This window comes from Lipophrys pholis (genome assembly GCF_963383615.2).
Source record: "Lipophrys pholis genome assembly, chromosome: 12".
NCBI lineage: Eukaryota > Metazoa > Chordata > Actinopteri > Blenniiformes > Blenniidae > Lipophrys > Lipophrys pholis.
In genome coordinates this window covers 21901286-21909461 of record NC_137641.1, presented here as the reverse complement: position 1 = coordinate 21909461, position 8176 = coordinate 21901286, and the positions used below count along the sequence as shown (strand labels likewise).

The 8176-nt window shown below is 41.2% G+C and overlaps 1 protein-coding gene across 1 annotated transcript in view; it reads left to right on the top strand.

The window, feature by feature from the left end:
* Positions 1 to 4127: 4127 nt before the first annotated feature.
* The window catches only part of arhgap24 (Rho GTPase activating protein 24), a 66837-nt gene continuing 62788 nt past the window's right edge, over positions 4128 to 8176 (top strand). The window contains exon 1 of the mRNA XM_080477136.1: positions 4128 to 4581. The gene's annotated coding sequence lies outside the window, so the exon portion shown is untranslated. The remainder of the gene's footprint in view (positions 4582 to 8176) is intronic.

Sequence of the window (8176 nt, the reverse complement as noted above, 5' to 3'; positions counted from 1 at the left end):
TAACTGCAATATGTGATTCAGCTCAGATCTTTGTACTTTATTCAGTGTCCTATAATATAGAGACATATTGACCTCTGGGAGATATATTCAATAGAATACAGGTGGCCCATGTAAATCAAACATTAGACTTTAACTTTTGGTGTTCACAATCACCTGCTGTTGATATTCTTAAAGCTGAAGTTTTCCTAGTCACCACCAGAGAGCATTGTTGCATCAAGAAGATAATGACTTTCTCGTCAGTGAAACAGTTTTTCAGGATAGAACTAATGACAATCACTGTTTCCACATGCAAAATTCTTATTAAGTTTTAAGCGGGTGGGGTCGGCTTTCATAATGATGTGTATACACATGACTGCATACATGTATGGTTCTCGTCTGAAAGTGAAGAGGGAATTAGCAGAAGAGAAAGCAGTGTCTTGGCCTTCAAAGCAGCATCATTCCCTCTCAGCACACCATCACTTGCAGTTTTAAAGGAACTTGCACAGAAGTTGATTCAAAACATGTTGGGAAACTAAGCACAGATCCTCTTTGGATGCAGTCTGGTTCAGAGCCCCCTTTCTCTTCATGTAAACCCCCAGGCTTGATTATATGAACACCTGAGCTCTGTGGAGGGCCACAGGATCACTTTCAGGATCCCTTGTTTTTCTTTATGCTGAAAGTAATAAACATTAACTCTATGTGTGGGGTTCCTCTGCTGGACAATACATTAGGAGCCAACCAGACCTATTTATGCTCGCACTATTGTCCAGTACAGTATAAATATATGTGGTTTTGTATAACTGCTCATAATCAATTCATGTAACAGAATATTAGCAGCCCATACTATGCATATCAGTGTGTGTGTGTGTGTGTGTGTGTGTGTGTGTGTGTGTGTGTGTGTGTGTGTGTGTGTGTGTGTGTGTGTGTGTGTGTGTGTGTGTGTGTGTGTGTGTGTGTGTGTGTGTGTGTGTGTGTGTGTGTTACGTCAATTGTGTCTGATCACAGCTCACTTTTTGTGAGTTTGTTACATGAAATAACTAAATTTGGTCACACGGGGGCAGTGTGAACAAGCTTTAAATAATACCAGAGGTCTGCAAAAGAGACTTATTATTGTAACAGAGTTTTTAACATTGTAACAAAGAGTGAAATTTTCCAAACACAAAGGATTCTTTTATATATTTTATATATTCTTATATATATTGTATCTATATATAATAAATTGTGATGTAATATCCCTTCTCATTCCTTGTTAGTTGTATATAGCTAAATGATGGCTATATCGTATATAATAGAGAATTTTTGTGCTTGAAAAAAAATCCCTTCCTCTCTTCTTCTGTCATTGTGTAACCACTGTTTCGTCTTGCTGTTTTTCTGAGTCACGCTGGAAATGGGAACTGTGCTGCAAGACAACAACCAACTGGGATAATGTGCACATTTGCTTTATATCAAGAATATCACTGTATTCAGCCAAAGCTTGCTTTCACAATATTACATGCCATGCCACACAGATCTGGGCAATGAAAAGGGAGCATAGCATCCAGGCCAATGGAAGCAGCTATATTTGAAGGTCTGTAATCATACAATAGAAGTAAATGAGTATCATCCCAGTTCACCAGCAGAAGCCTCTTTGTTTGTCCGAATTCCCACAAGATTTTTATTTTTCTGAACAGAAGTCAGCAACTGTTCAAAACCCCTGACTGCAAAGGCCATGAGAACAGCAGATCCATTGAGGAAAAATTGAGTTCAGAGGAGGTTTCCTCCATGAGGATTCATCCATACTAATGTCATGAGTTGTCTATAAGATACAGTCTCCCAGAATATCTCACGGGAGTAAAGATGCAGCTCCAGTTTGTTTACAGATGGCCACTTCTTACGTCACAAGGTCACAGTGTTTCATGTCCGGCATTCCTGGACCAGCAAATATAATAAAACACGGTGAAAGATGGCTGAGGACAGATGGCCTGGAGCCCACTGTTGTTTGTTCTCAGCATTTAATTTAATTCTTATTTAATCAAGTGAGGCTTCTCCTAGCACCAACGAAATGTATGTTCTGGGTACTTTTTTTTATTAATAAAGTAACTTTAATTCTTGTTTATATACATTCTATACATATTTGGCTGTGCCTAAAATGACCAGATTTCAACTACTGCTGACAGCAAGCTCACCAGTGACACTTATTCATCTTAATATGAGCGTCAGCAATGTCAGCGTTGAACAAGAAGCCTTTAAAGTTGGAAATTTTTCCGAATATTGAATGCAGTAGTAATGCTTTTCACCTCATGAAAAGTATATTTCCAGAAACTGAGGTTAGCTTTAAAGTTTAATGCAGCCAGCAGAAAGAAAAAGGGCTCTGTCAGATTGTTGTAGTGCATGAGACATATTTCCATCTGCCTTAGTGGGTTCCTGTTAATCCTTAAAACAAATATCTGCCAATTAAGAAAAGGAAATGAGCTGTTGTGTCCCTAATGAGATCAGAAAACAGAATTCTTGTACAATGAGTCCCTCTGATGTTGTAATGGATATAGTCCAGGATAGATTTTCATTTCGTCTTTTGAGCAAATATGTTAGCTCCATGTGACCAGTGACAATATTAAGTTTGACAACTTGGGCGCTTTAGTTGAACCTATCATCAAAAACTGAAAATGAACTTAAGAAAAATTCAGTGAATAAAAATTTCATTGGTAACATAAAAAGTGTTAAATTGGCCTGTATTATCATCCCTGGATATCAAAAACCAAAATCTGATCAATAAACTTTTAATTGTTTCTGCTTTTTCTTTGCCAGACTTTTTGACGGCGCCCGGCTCCGTAAGACGGATCAGGTCAACCACCTGCTTAGTCTGTTGATAGATCAAAAAAGATGGACAATAAATTCAGCCTGACCTCTCACTTGACCCTCAAACACCTCAATAACTCAATAATCACCTCAGACACTCACAAGCACCGCAATTAAACGTCTCCATCAGCTCCGTCAATCAGCTCCACACCGGGACCATTACACTGCATCCACTTAAAATCACCCACAATTCTCATTATAAGAGAGTGACTGTGTAAATAAACCAATTCTTGTCCACATGATTTGATCTTGTGGAAGTAATTGTTGTTGACACTCCAGCTACCTCCTACATGGACTGGAATGTCCCTTCCTTGTTCATAATGAGAACATTTTCCAGGCTCAGGGGGAGGCTGACACGTGCCAAGGATACATTAAAATTGCATAAAGGTACATGGTGGGAATATAAATTGTACCTGGATGTCAAGTTTTTATATGCCCTAGTCTTCTGGCGGTTCATGCATGTTTTCATTTTGTTATTATCAGTAGGCAATTGCCTGTGTGTGATTGTGTAATTCACATTAAATCTCACTATTTTATAGTTCTGCGAAGAGACAGTAAATTTCTGAATTCCACCATCATCACAATGTGTGTGTGTTTCTTTTTCATTAAGCTTGGTGATTTACACACAAAACATTCATAAAGGAAATGCCCTTTATTTCTTTTCTTACTCAGCGAGCCTCATTTTCCCACTGCAGCCCTCTCCTTAAGGAGAAAAACTTCCAGACGACCCCAAATAAACCAGTTGCACTTTCCACTGGTGTGTATATAGCTGGATTTGCACCAAAGTGAGGACAGAAAGACTAAGTAAATGTTTGCTGAGCTGCAGTGCATGCAGTCATTTGTATATGTCATTAAAAAAAAAAACACCTAAGAAGCAGCAGTAGTGTTCTGGGTGTGTAAGCTGCATTAGTCACAGATCAAGTGTGGAAATTGAAGATTTTAATTCCACATTAAGGATTTTAAGAAATGAGTGAGGTGGCGTGTGAGAGTTTAAAAGCTGCTTGCTGGTTGTCGGTAATCTGACCAAAAAAAAGAGAGAGAAGGAGAAATCTGCACTCCTGAAGTCACAGCTTATGTCTGGAGAGACTTCCTCAAATATGTTCTCTCTCACACACACACACACACACACACACACACACACACACACACACACACACACACACACACACACACACACACACACACACACACACACACACACACACACACACACACACACACACACACACACACACACACACACACTTTCCTCCTCCCTCTCTCCTCCCTCCTCCTTCGCCTCCTCCTTTCTGCAACCAACACACAGCCTGCTCAGAGTGAGTGTGAGCCACAATGACTGGAGCAGTTTGCACTGCTTAGACAGCGTTGGGAGGAGACCTTGTGTGTTTGTGTGTGTTTGTGTGTGTGTGGGAGCACATGTGGGTGTGTGCATGTGTCTGGGTGGACTCCAGCTGTAATGGTGCCCAGTGTGTGACTGCCTGTGCTGACCACGACAGTCATCCTGTCCACGGCAGAGGCTTTTTTTCTCAGCATGCAGATGGTACTGAGCAGTTGGGGGAAAAGTTTTTTAACAGCTCCTCTGAGCCACAGTTAACTCAGTCTCTCAGTCAGTGCAGCAGCAGCAGCAGTAGCAGCAGCAGCAGCAGCAGCTTGTCTCAGCCTGGGATTTCTGACATTGATTGATTACCTGTCACTGGATTGGATACAGCACTTTTGCATCACCACACGTCAGAGCTGAGGGTTCAACCAGGCTGTTCACTTGAAAAGGTGAGTCTGTTCAAACATGCTTTCAAAATGAATGGCGATGAATGATTTTCATATTTTTTGGCTCCCAAATATCCACAGTGTACCAGAGGTATTAATTCAAATTTACATACTTTGGCATGTAATATGAGCATAATGATGTTGTAAGCCTGGTCTGCCTGACTCAAGAAGGATGTTGTTACATATTAAAAATATCAACAACAAATCTGCATAAATGAGCATTTGTAAAAACCCAAATGCATGCGTGATATTAAATAGCATTCAAGGCTGTTTAATGTTTTTAGCATCAGTTTAATCTAACTCTCACACATGGTCTCGTTTAACTTTATGCATGAGAGCATGAAGCTTTTTATGAAAATCATTTTTTGAGGCTTCCTGTTCCACCTACTTCCTGATGGTCTTCATCAGCTTGTTATTGAAATAGTTCCTACCCTTTATTGTCTTGATGCTACCGGTTTCTTTGACATGATCCTATATGATTTTTGACAATCTTAGAACAGGCAAAACCTTGGGCCCCTTCGTGTGATCTCTGGCGCCACCATCGGATCCCTTGGGGGCATCCCAGATGCCAAGATGGGAACCATTGGGTGAATGGTTCTTACACTGCTCAGTGGTGGCTATACGTTCATCCATTTGTGTCACCAGCAATGTGTGTGTGATATTGAGACTACACACAGCGAGGGAAATAAGTGCAAGACCTCTAGTTGAGGCAAAATCTTTATCTCAACTATATTGGAAATATCAACTTACTGCAAGAAACGTTTCTAACCAGCATTGAATTGCTGTAAAAAATCTATTTTCCTGCATCAAGTATGAGATTAAAACTCTGGCGACTTTAGGCCACTGGCTAAGTTTGAGCAGATCGTTGGATCATATGCAGAATTTGATTGATTCCGGTGCAGTACAAGTAAAGTGTAGTTTATTGTGCTGATTGGAACACTTCAAATACCATCAACTCATTCACAGTGAGAAAAATGCCGGCAAGAACAGAGTAGAACAGACCAGGAAAGGATCGGGCAGAATGGTGATAAAGTAAGACAGACAAGACGTGTCTGCAACGTGTTTCCTCCACCTAATGGGCTAATGAAAATAGATGATGTGACAGAAAACAGGGCATGAGCCGAGGTAGAAGGAGGGATGATGACCCCCGTGTGCCAGGAATGTCTGCAGCACACAAGCTGCGCTGCTGGAAAGCCCAGGGATCAGGTTCCTCGTGTCAGCTGCTGCGCTTGACTGTTCCCAGGTCTAACTCTGTGACATCTTTTTTTGTGACAGGACGCAGTGGAGGCCAGTTGAACTAAAACTACAGCAAAAAAACTGGACTGAGGATCACTTTGGGGAATGCATAAATAGTCATTTGACTTTTTGAGAACTACAATATGCCTTCTGTCAGTAGTGAAATGTGAAGCCTTGTAGCGTTCTCATTTTATGCCAGGAATATATGAGTCTTCAGCCAACGACTGATGGGCTGATTTTGCCACAAAGACTAGGGACAATGCTGCCCATCTGTAGCCTTAGATCTCACATGGGTTTAATCCACACTTGAACTGGCGTTTTGCCATCTTTTCTTTGGTGCGAAGGGCAGCAAGTTGTGTGACATTTATGGGGGTTAAGATGCAGAGTCAGCTCAACTCCCACCATCCCCAAACTGCTAGAGTAAACAATATCCCAGGTGAAAATGACTATGATCACAATGTGCAATTTTCAGTTTGCCCTTCTCACCTTGTAAAACATATCATCTTGTTGTGCATTTAGAGAGGAAAATATCCTCTTGTGTGTGCTGGAATTCGTATATCTGAAGAAAAAATAAAGCCACATCAATAGTATCGTTCATTCACTCACAACAGCATGTCAAACACATGAAGAATGAATCAGCGGTCCATGTGAAGTTTTCACACACGTCTCTCCTCGGGGCTGCTGCTCTGTTACCAGACATACTGTGACACATGGCATGCGGGAAAAAGGCGAGGGAGGGGCTGTGGTGATGCTCACGAAGCTCTAATGAGTGTATCATATCAAAGGGTCTGCATTGTGAAGCATGATGGGGCCACATATGGCTTCTAAATTGGAGTGTAGACAAAATAGACATTGAGTCATCACATTGATTCATAAAGGAAAGCTAGTTTTTTTTGAAAGGGGGAATTTCAGCAACTAGATCAAAAGACATTTTAATGCCCCAAAAGTGTTTATTCTGTGTTTTTGATATACTGAACAGTATCTCACGTCCTTGGCTCACTTCCTCTTCCTGATACATCGGTTTATCACTGTTACTCGGTTGAGTGGGCAGTGACTGATCACAGGCTACGCACTCAACTCAATAATGAACAGTAGTTCCTCAGGTTCTGACCTCTACATAACCCCGTCCTGCAGTCAATCATGACCGGACTGAACTCCTTGCATAGAATAGAGCCATGGATCTGTTTCTTTTGATTTAATGTGTATGAGCACTTCCATCTGTGCCTGAGCTGGAGCTCTTCCTCTTTCACATCCTCTCCAGCGATTAGCACAGCAACAGCACAGCAAGCGGCGTGCCCTCCTCTCACCTCCGCGACTTTATAACAGGAGTCTAACAGAAACAGACCACTCTTGGGGTAGCAGCTTTGGCAGGCGCGGGTTATATTTGTCTTTAACACATGTGGGTCACGGAGGCCCTACTGTGTCGACTTTAAGGGGGAAGGTTGCTTCAAGATATTTAAAGGGTTGACAGCACTGGCTGGCGATGTGAAGTTCAAGTTTCCTCTCTCACATGTTTTGTGGTGAGTTTTACAATTAGCAACATTGGCACGCACGCGACTAAGTGAGAAGGACTTTTTATTGCAGCCAATGAAACAATGATAGAGCTTCTCATAGATAGATAGATAGATAGATAGATAGATAGATAGATAGATAGATAGATAGATAGATAGATAGACATGCTATTTTCTTTGATTTGCACTATTGACCTTTGCATCTTGTAAGTAAAGTTGGCAGTGAGATTCGTGGTATGCCTCAGGGTCAGTGTGGCCCACAACAGCTACTGAAAATGCAGAAAGAAAGGACTGATGAAAGACAGATGGTAATGTGCTCAAAGACAAGAAAAAAAAGAATTTATGTCCCTGCCCTAAGCAGTGATAGTCCAATCAAAGCTTGGCAGTAGTGACTTCAGCATGTGTGATAATATCTGTACTTTCCCATGTGTTTCACTTTGACCAGTGAAAAGTAGAAAGATCGTAAAATGTAAAGTATTGAGACTTTAAGACCTTGAAGGGTGACGTTGATTCTTAAGCCCAGAGGTTCCCAATCTGTGATCTGTGATCACTTGTGGGTTTGCCTGAGATCACAAGGGCGACTTGAGGCTTTGCATGCTCTAAGTATGTCAAAATAAGATTTTCTCATGTAAAAGTAAATGTTATAAGACAGTTTTTAGAATTTGCAGACCTGGGAAAAGACACGTTGCTTTCCTTTTAAGCTCTCCTGCTTTTGTTTGGAAGGACACATACTGGTTTAATGGTCAGCACTCTTGCCTGAAAGCAAGAAGATTCCGAATTTGTGTCCAGCTTTGGGGGTTTTCTATGCAGAGTTTGCATGTTCTCTCTGTGCATGCATAGATTTTCCTCCT